Genomic DNA, 9,735 nt, shown 5'->3' with positions numbered 1-9,735 from the left:
CAGCTCCCCTCTCCTGTTGTGATCTTCCTCCTATCAAAAGACCAGCCTGCCAAGATCTGATTCCTGTGCTGATGCTTTATCTTCCCAGACTACCTTTAACAGGAGGAATCAACTCTTGTTTCATAAACTCCACCTTCAACATCCCTCTCAGCTCTGTGTAATTCACATTGAGCACTGCAGTGTACTGACAGCTACTGGCCTTGAATCCCCATTTACAATTACAGCCCCTCTATGCCTTCATCTGCTTCTTCTCTTGTACCTGTTTGCCCTTTTTTGACATTGGAAATAGACTTTTGGGCAACTACCATGTTACCCAAAAATGTAGATCCCCCCCATGGTGGGATCCTGAGCTTCTGGGAAATATGGCTATCAGCAGGGAATACAGATTATTATTTCAAGGGAGCTGTGGTACTTCATTACCCATCAATCATATCTGGACTTGCAGCAGTTTTTTGTATTTTGACTTCTATTGGGAATACAAGGCAAATGCAGCAGAGATGTAAAGATTATTCTCCAGTTCCAGGTTAGTCATTGAATGGTCAGTACAGTACTACAGTTTTAACACCACAGTATGGTGTGGGCATGAGACATCACAGAAAGTTAATGTCAGAGTAGAGAAAAAACATGGAGAGAGAAAACTGAGGGCAGAGAAAATTAACCTGAGGTTATTTCCAGGGTGGATGATGCTGTGGGCATTTCATGGATAGAGTTGAAGCATCTGGAGCTGACCTAAGTAAGGACTGCTAGATTTTGGTTCATAGAATCAGCAGTTCCTTTGCTGTCTTTGCACACTACTTCAGAAATAGAAAGATGTGGTTTCTGAAGACACTCACTGCAGTGTCAGACACTGGAAGCTGATGATAGAGGCTGTGGAGCAGCAGCTCAGAATCACTGCAAAGCAGCCTAATGGATGCTCACTTTGCCACTCCTAATTATCATTGCATACCACACAGAAGAAAAAGATGACTAGACATGTTTTTGAAAACATATCACCCTAACAGTTGCCAGTCCTTCTTTTCTGTTGTACTTATGCCTATTGTACACCCAACAATGAAATTATCTGTCACTCAGCTATCCTCAGGAAAGAGGGTTGTATATACTCACACCATGTCAACCAGCAAGTAAATTTGATGGATATCAGCAATATTAATACTCACAATGAGAGGAAAAAATGATGCACTTCTAGATCCTAGTAAAAAAATTCCTTCTTTTTATAGCTTTCAAATTTCAATTGGCCAGGGAAAAGCACAGGAAGGTGAGAAAAATAAAGGGGGACATGACCAAGAACTCACTGGATATGACACAATTAAGTCTTGGCTAGATGCCCCCAAGTACTGCAGTCCAATAACATTGTCAAGGGCTAAGAAAACTGAGCTCACAGGTGTCTAGCAAGCATATCCCTCCTTTACTCTTCTCAGTGCAGGATTGTCACCAGTATTGTGAATACTGGCCCTGCTGCCCAGCTCTGCTGGGTACCTGCCCCTGTGAAACAGGCACGTACTTGACCTCACCCTGTTCCAGGCTCCTTCTGCTCAGGGTACAAGAGAAAGTTTCCTACTCAAGGAAGGCAGACCTAAACACTCAAACCCTGCAGAGGAAGCAGCTGCTGGGCTTCCACCAGCAGCACAAACTGGCAAAAGGAGTAGCAGGAAAGACCCATCAGGAAAACAGCCACCAGTCATCTGAAAACAGAAGACCAAATGCCAGGGTGCTCCTCATCCTCCCCTGAGCTGGGATAAGAAATTAGCATTTTCCTCCTCTCATGGTCCCAAGAAAAAAGGAGAGCTGTTGTGGAGTGCTGACCTTATTCCAGGAGTTGTGGGGAGAAGGGGTTGAAACAGTGCCTTTTATATCAAGCTCAGCTGCTTCTCTGAGGGTTCTGGAGCATTTACAGCACAAGAACATTAGGACTTGGGGCAAATATATTTGAGACTTTTGGGTCCCAAAGTCATAAGTTTGAGGAATCACCCTAGCAGGAGACTTAATCTGGCCTGTTCTTTATTTCCATGATATACAGTACCATCAAGAGAACAAAATCCTCACAATGTGTTTTTCCATTAGTAGTTGCAGTATCAATAGGGATCTCTTAATTTAGGGGGAGGTTTGCAAGGCTAGTTCATCTCTTTCCACTGTGAATCTCAAAACACATCTCTCGTCTCCCAAGAGCAGCAGAGGACTAATCAGTAGTCACAGCAGCTACTGACAAAACCACAAGTATTTGGAGTAATTTTTTCCTCCCCTGTTTGCACAGATCCACTTTGAAAAAGATTTCAAAGACTCAATTAGTGTTTGGTCATTGGGCATCTGTGGCAGAAGATGACTAAGAGAATCAGTAGTTCCTTTCACTTATAATCACTCATAGTGGGTGTTGGGTAGCAGTTGCACAAAAGTGTATTGCTCCTTTTATTGTACATGGAAACGAGCTTTCAAAGTAAACTGAGGGACAAACGTTGCTGCTCAGAACACCACTTAGCCTTCTGATCAAATCCCTCTTTGATATCCAAAGTGGGGTGTTCCAAGAGCACATGCTATTAACTGCAATACCATGAAAACTGGCAGGCTCACATGCAGGACAGTAATTTGGGTAAATCTGTTTCCCTTTAATGTACTTACTTTTTGCAGTGAGGAGGAAAAGGGGTTGTGGGGAAGAAAAGGGGTGCGAGGTGGCAAAACAAGGCAGAATGCCAACATTTGCTTTCAGTCCATGTTTGTACCTATTAAAATATTTTGCCAAATCAAAGAGATGAATTACTGTACTGTTTTTGAAGGCTGATGCAACTTTTTGCTCACTCTGAGCCTGCACTCAGCTGGTATCATTTTGCAGGCTAGAAGAGCTGTGATTTACAGTCTGGGGGATATTAACAGTTGGATCACAAGTTTTGAACCTTTCAAAGCACAGCATTGGGTGTCTGTTCTTACAGGGTGTGTTTTGGCAGGTGATGGTAGCCAAGAAAATTCATCCTGCCTTGGACCTGCATTAAATGTTGGCTGGTGGGTAACTAGTGCTCTGTGTTTACATTTTTTTGGTTTTGGTTGTATCATTGTTCTGTGCTCCTGGAATGAAACAATTTCTTCTCTGCTCCTGCTGGGAATGACCCTGAATGAATTGTATTATCTTAGCCAAAGTCACAGCAGGCACTGGGTCAACAGGTAAAACTGTCCAGCATAGGATGAAATCTCACCCAACAGCTCGATCTCCAGATGTTGACATGAACTGGAGGAAAAAAATAGAAGGACTGGGAAGGGATAAAATTAAGTTGAAGGGAAAAGAAATTAATAATATCAGTGGCAAAATAGCCAGAAATGGACAAAACCCAAAGCAAGGCACACATAGATCAGTCAGAGAGTGTTTCTATCTTTTGAATTTTACACATTATTGAGGAGAATGGACTGCAAATAGCTTAGTACTTTTGCAGAGCTCATTGAAGCGTTGGATTTCACATCTTGTATGCCCCCACTCCAGTGAATATGACCACTCCATTTTCTCCTGAGACCTGAAGATGCTGTGCACCTCACAGACCAGGCTCTCAGTTCTCTTGCTTGAAACAATTGGACCCAACTTTCCATCCTCATACTAGCCAAGGCTGTAGCTGAGCTTTGGGCTGATGGCTTGCAAAGGGTTAGTAAATTCCCATTCCAGCCCATGGATTTTACAAAACAAAGCAAAACAAAGTTTCAGCAAAGTAAGTGATAGTTCATTTGATAATGAACTATCAGTAACTGTTAGTCTCTTTTGGTGAAATACTAAGCATGCTCAGTTCTTTAAATATTGCTGCAGAGGTACAAACTGATCTACGACATCTGCATGGAGTGTCTATCTTTGAAAATTAATCAAAGAATGTCTGTTTGTTAAAAAAAAAAAAAAACAAAAAACCCAGCCACAAACCTCCTTTACTAAAATGCTATAGTTTTGTTGTCCCCATAATTTATAATTTCCACAGCCAACAGGTAGGAGAGTGTGTCCTGATCTGTGCCACCTCTGCAAGATCCCTTTGGGAGACTGGCACGGGCAGCAGGGATGTGTGCCTGTGGTCACACAGTCCCTGGTGTATCTCTGGATTCTGGTCTAAGTGTGGAGGCTACAGGGGCTACCCTGGTAGGTCACACCCAGGTGGGTGGTGTCCTGTTCAAGTGGGAAAAGAGTGATTACTGCCCTGGAGGTAACAAAGGCTGCTTACCTGAGGACAAGACACTCTTTTCTGCAACCACTGGAAATTCTTTCTTCCCTTTTGTTGGGTGAATAATTTTAACTTTTGTATTTTAACCTAATTTACTATTGAATTTCCCCTGAAAACTGTGGGCTTTCTTATTAGTGCTTTTTTTTTTTTTAACCTGCCTTTCAAGAACAGGACAACAGCCCACTGATTCATCAGCATGGTTTCCTGCAGCACAGGATTGTCCCTTAGCTAATTCTCACCTTTGCAATGGTATCCCCTAAGCCTGTTTAGTTAAAAAATGGTAAGGTGACTAGGGATGAAGTGCTTACTTCCACCACCCCAATGAACAGTCCTTCCTCCTTCTACCACCTTAGCATTCCCAGTTCCACAACCACACCACTTGCCTTCAGTTGTCTGGCATGCACTTGACCCTTTTATGAACTAATTTAGCTTTCTAAATTGGCAGAGTGGTGATTCATTAAAAGAGTGAGTTGTTTCCTATTGGGTTTGCAAGCTGGATTGCCTCAAGAGAGACAGGGAATTGCCAGAGCCAGCACAAAGCCAGCAGTGCAAAGAGGAAGCTGCAAGAGGCAGGAGGGGTGAGTGCCCTCTTTGTGCAGGGGTGTGTTAGATAGGCTGCACACACTGTAAATACGAGAGTGGGGGCAGATCTGCTCCCTTTTCTGTAAGAGAGCTTCAGGAACCTGATAAGCAAAGGTGAGGAATGGAGAACATTGCACATCCAACAGACGTGAATCCCAGCGCACAGTGCCCACAAAGCTGGGATCACATGGCTGAGAGCAGGGAGAGATGGACACCCTCACCTCTTTCAGCCACCATGGGCTGGCAGGCTGGCTTAGCTACCACAGCACACTGCAACTACGAAGATCTTCTGGACTAAAAAACAATAAGATTTTGCCAAGTACCCCTTTTGTTAGCTTGATCTACCAGTAACATTATGCAAATTTTCTATTCTGAAAAATTGAGCACTCAGAGAGAAATCTCAATGTTGATAAATTAAAATGAACTCTAAATATAGAAAATACTTGCTTTAGCCTTTATTTCTATCATCTACACAGAAATGAATTAGATATTAAATAGATCTCACATGGGGGGGTTGCCTTGTTTTGCTTTATTGCCTTTAAGAGATGAAAAGTTTTTCTTGCATAGATAAATGCACATGAAGGACAACACTTTAAAAACCAAGTGTGTCCATTTGGGGCAGCAACATGATGGCAGTGGGCTAACAGCCATAAAGTGGCATTGTAAGTCTTTATACCTGATATTTCCCTACCTTTTGTTGACATACACACCACCAATATACACCACCAGCAACAGATTAATGCTATTTTATGCTAGAACAATCCACCTCCACTTTTTTTTTTGAGAAAACCCTACTCTTTTGCCTGCCCTACATTTTTGTCACACAGGCTATGAAACTTGGGTTTTCTGCAGTGTTTCAAAAACATTGTACTGGATTAAAAAATGAGGCCCTTCTCTTGAAAAAGCTGAATGCAAGAGCCCCATGAACGTACTTTTTGAAAGGAGATGGTGGCAGAGCTGTAATCCTGATGGAATAGACCATGTGCCCTATTCTCCATGGACATGACAACCTTTGGGGTTTTATTTAGATGTGGCTCCAGTATAGGTCAAGTTGTGTATGAACACTCTGGATGAGCTTTAAAACAGATCATTCTTCACTTCTTGTGATATAATCAGAGGTCACGTTGAGTCCTCAGCTGATTGCAGCTCCCTCCCTCAGCTGCCAAGTGATACCTGAACATGAAGCTGCACTGCTGAGGTAAGAGGAACCATGCTAGTTATTCTAAAAGTAGCTTGTGCTTCACATCCTTGAAGCACAGTCGTCCACTTTGAATTCCTCTTTTTCCCTCCTACGTTTAGCTCCTATGCAAAATTCCCATTTCCTCCTCCATTACCTTTCAGCAATCTTCTCTTTGATCAATGGAAACCTCTCCATGTCCAAGGCCACTTTTGGACTGCTACTGTGTTTTCTTTCTTTCCCATTCTCACCTACTTGCTTCTCCATCCCCCTGCTGCCATTAACATATCCATCCTGTTGTCCCACTCAGTTTTTTTAATTCCTCCGATGACTTCCCGTTTGGTGCCAGAGGCAGCTTTGATGGCGTGTGTGCTCAGCCCTGGCCCTGCAGGGCTGCCTGTGCCGGCCTGATAGCACATTAATGAGGTGCTCATGCACAACAGCCATGTCTGCTTTCCAGATTTCCACCAGGAGCTCTGCAAGGATGGGAGTTTTCCCAGCTGCTAGGCAGGAGATGGCCTCAGCGGTTTCCCCTCAATCAGCAGTGCATCTCAAGGTCTTGCATTCTTCCACTTCCAGATTCTTTCACCAAGGGAAGCATGTTTATTGCTAAGTACAATTTTGCCTTAGTAATGTATGGTTTCCAGCAGAATTCCTGGAATCTACTGTTTACAAGCAGGGTCAGAGGTTATAGAAATACTTGCAGTTTGCATGAGTAATATACCAGAAGGTTTTTGCCCATGCAGTGTCTAAACTACATGACAACTGCATTTTTATTGGTGTTGATAACCTCCCTGGCTCTAAAGTCTACTCATTCAGCTGTGTGGGTGGTTCAAATTATTTCTAGACAGCTTAGTAAATGAAAATTAATACTCTCCATTCCTCTTCATCACCCAGACTCTTCTTCCAATACAGGCAGGAAAATTAACAAGAACGAAAACATAGTAAAGCTCTCACATTTGAAGTCTTGCAGCTGGAGATCATCTATTAGTGTATCAACCAAATATACAATGGCAGCAATACTACCCAGTGCAAAATGCTCCTGCAGTGTGCTGCTTTTATCACTGAGCAAGCAAATTAGAAAAAGGATAATGTCACTGAGCTGAGCCTCTTGGCAGTTCACCACTTGGTGCAGGCCACTTAGAGGGCTAACGGCTAATAGTACACAGGGGTGTATCAAGACGATGTTCTGTGTAAGTTGACTCCTTCTGGAGAAAGGAGATTCTGTCTGGTGGTGTTAAAGACTCATGGTTTAATGCTGCTTTTGTAGCCTTTACCTTGACAGAATATTGGTGTTCTGCAGAGTTTTCCATTTCTTCTCCCACCAAAGTCAGTACCTGTGCAGCTGCTCCCAACCAAGGCAGCACTGGTGGTGTGCAGTGGGATTTATGCTCACAGCAATCCTGCATCTATTCAGCAAGATGACAATGCAGTCAACAAGAGGAACTCACTGCAGTGTGGACTTTGGATCAGCACTTCTTGGCCCATATTTAGTAGACTGAACACGCTGCTGACTTTAGCAGGCTCTCTCTATGAACAGAGATGCTTTCAATGGGAACACACATCATAGGCTGTATTTCAGAGTGCTCAAACATGGAGTTTCATGACGACAGCTGCTTAAAAAGTTGCCCCTATATTTGAAATTGGAGAAGTGTGGTATAAACTCTGCTCTAGAACACCAGTTTACCAGTAAGACAACTCAAGGAGGATGGATCTTGGGATTCCCAGGGGTGCAGGTCAGCAGCTAGAAGGTGTTTGAGGGATTTTGTACAATCCTGTACTTTGGTAGAGAAGAACCATAAGCCATGAACAGGCCTCAGTCCAGCAGAATTCAACATCTAGGAAGTCAAGTTCCTACTCTTTAAAGAAGGATAATGAGGGTGCAGCTGTAATGCACTGGCAGGCAAGGGGTTAGCATATAATTTAATCAAAGAAAAATGTCTCCACATTATTCCAGCAAGCAAAGATTAAAGGTCTTAAATTTCCTTCTAAACAAGACAGCGATCCCTGCCCTAACATAAACATTTACCTAAGTGAGATTTGCATAATCTCTTTGACCCTCAATCTCCTCACCTTAATCAACCATATCATTATTTAGAAAAATGTACCTCCATGGGCCTGATATCTTTGCCTACTTCTCACTGCTCATTAACCAAAAATCAACAGAAAATGTGTTTTTGATGTACCAAGACACTGAGTAAATAGCTTTCTTAGAACACAGAGGTTCTCAAACTTTGCCTAGGTGTGACCATTTCCATAAAAAGCTTATCCTATTGTAAAACAAAACCCCCTCCATCTCCCTTATGCACAGAATAATAGAATGGCCTAGGTTGGAAGGTAGCTCAAAGATCATTTAATTCCAAATCTCCTGCCATGGGCAGGGGACACCTTCCACTAGACCAGGTTGCTCAGGGCCCCATCCAACCTGGCCTTGAACACTTCCAGGGACGGGGCATCCTCAACTTCTCCGGGCAAGCTTTTCCAGTGCCTCACCGCCCTCACAGTAAGGAATTTCTTCCTAATATTCACTCTGAACCTGGTCTCTGTTACCTTAAAGCCTTCCATCAGCTGCTGTACCTGAGAGGACACCACTGTTGATTGTGAAGAGCAATGAAGGGCACTCCAAGCAGCCGTGACACCCTTTCACAGGAGACCACCAGCAGGTAATTACCAAAGCACAGCTTTGAAAACACCTTGTGCTTAGAAACATCAGGACAATTAGGGCACTGATGAGCTTTATCCATACTCTTTTCCTAGCACTTCTGCTGACTTTATACTAACATAATAAGAAGCAAACCACCATCATGGCACCTAATTTCAGTTTTCTGATTAGCAAAATGGCCATAATAGTATCTCTCCCTTTGCACAATTTTGAAGTCTCAAGCTCCTAACCACTTATGTCAGTGAAAACCAAGGGGCCGCTTAGGCAACTGTACTCATTTTTTTGCTATGGGAAAGTGCAAGTAGAAATGCATTTCTGACATTTAAACATATTTTTCATGTTGATGTTCCATCTGATGTATGAGCAGAGGTGCCTTTACTGCCACTCGAGGAGTATCTGGCACACTCCTAAAAGGTTTTCAAGAGTACATAAGATGACCCAATTAACTTAACAGCTAGTGCAGCCCAAAAGCAGGACTTCTGTTCCTTCCTTTCCTCTCAGTGGCACTGGTCCTAGATGCATGGCAGCTCTGGGTAACATTTTGTCTTAAGAGGTCTGGAGGAATGAGAGTGTCCATCTGCACAGACGAGCTTCTGCCCAGCCCTGACTCTTGATGTGACTACAAGTCTTATCTTCAAGCTGCTTCCTTCAGGACACAAGACACTAGATCAAACTGGTAGTGTTGAATAGTGATGACAAGTGTATGCAACGCCCAATTCAGTTCTCAATCCAGTGCCCAGACAGCAATAGACTCCAGGTCAACGACTTTTTTCCTAATTGATTTTTGCAAGGATTAAACATCTGTGTACAAACGCTAAAGTTCTTTAATGCTTTTCCAAATTTTGGATAGTCTTGCATAATCATTTCACAATATTTATAGTGGCAATTTGAGTTTCAACTTAAGCTGTTGCTCTTATCTCCTGATTCTACAGCAATGATGAGGTAAAAGGAAAGAGAGAGTGGAAACTATTTTGGCACATACATGCACTTTCCCAATGTGCTAAGAAAGCCTTTATCTTCCTCCCCTTCACTGTTGCTGATAGGTCAAAAGAGAGGATACTGTGTACTCCAGAACACAGTGGGAGTTTGCATTGATAGAAGGGGAGAAGAGCATGTCCTGTATCTTGATTTTGAAA

Source organism: Geospiza fortis, unplaced genomic scaffold (assembly GCF_000277835.1).
Source record: "Geospiza fortis unplaced genomic scaffold, GeoFor_1.0 scaffold41, whole genome shotgun sequence".
NCBI lineage: Eukaryota > Metazoa > Chordata > Aves > Passeriformes > Thraupidae > Geospiza > Geospiza fortis.
The sequence above is the reverse complement of the archived record's forward strand: the minus strand, read 5'-3'. Positions refer to the sequence as shown.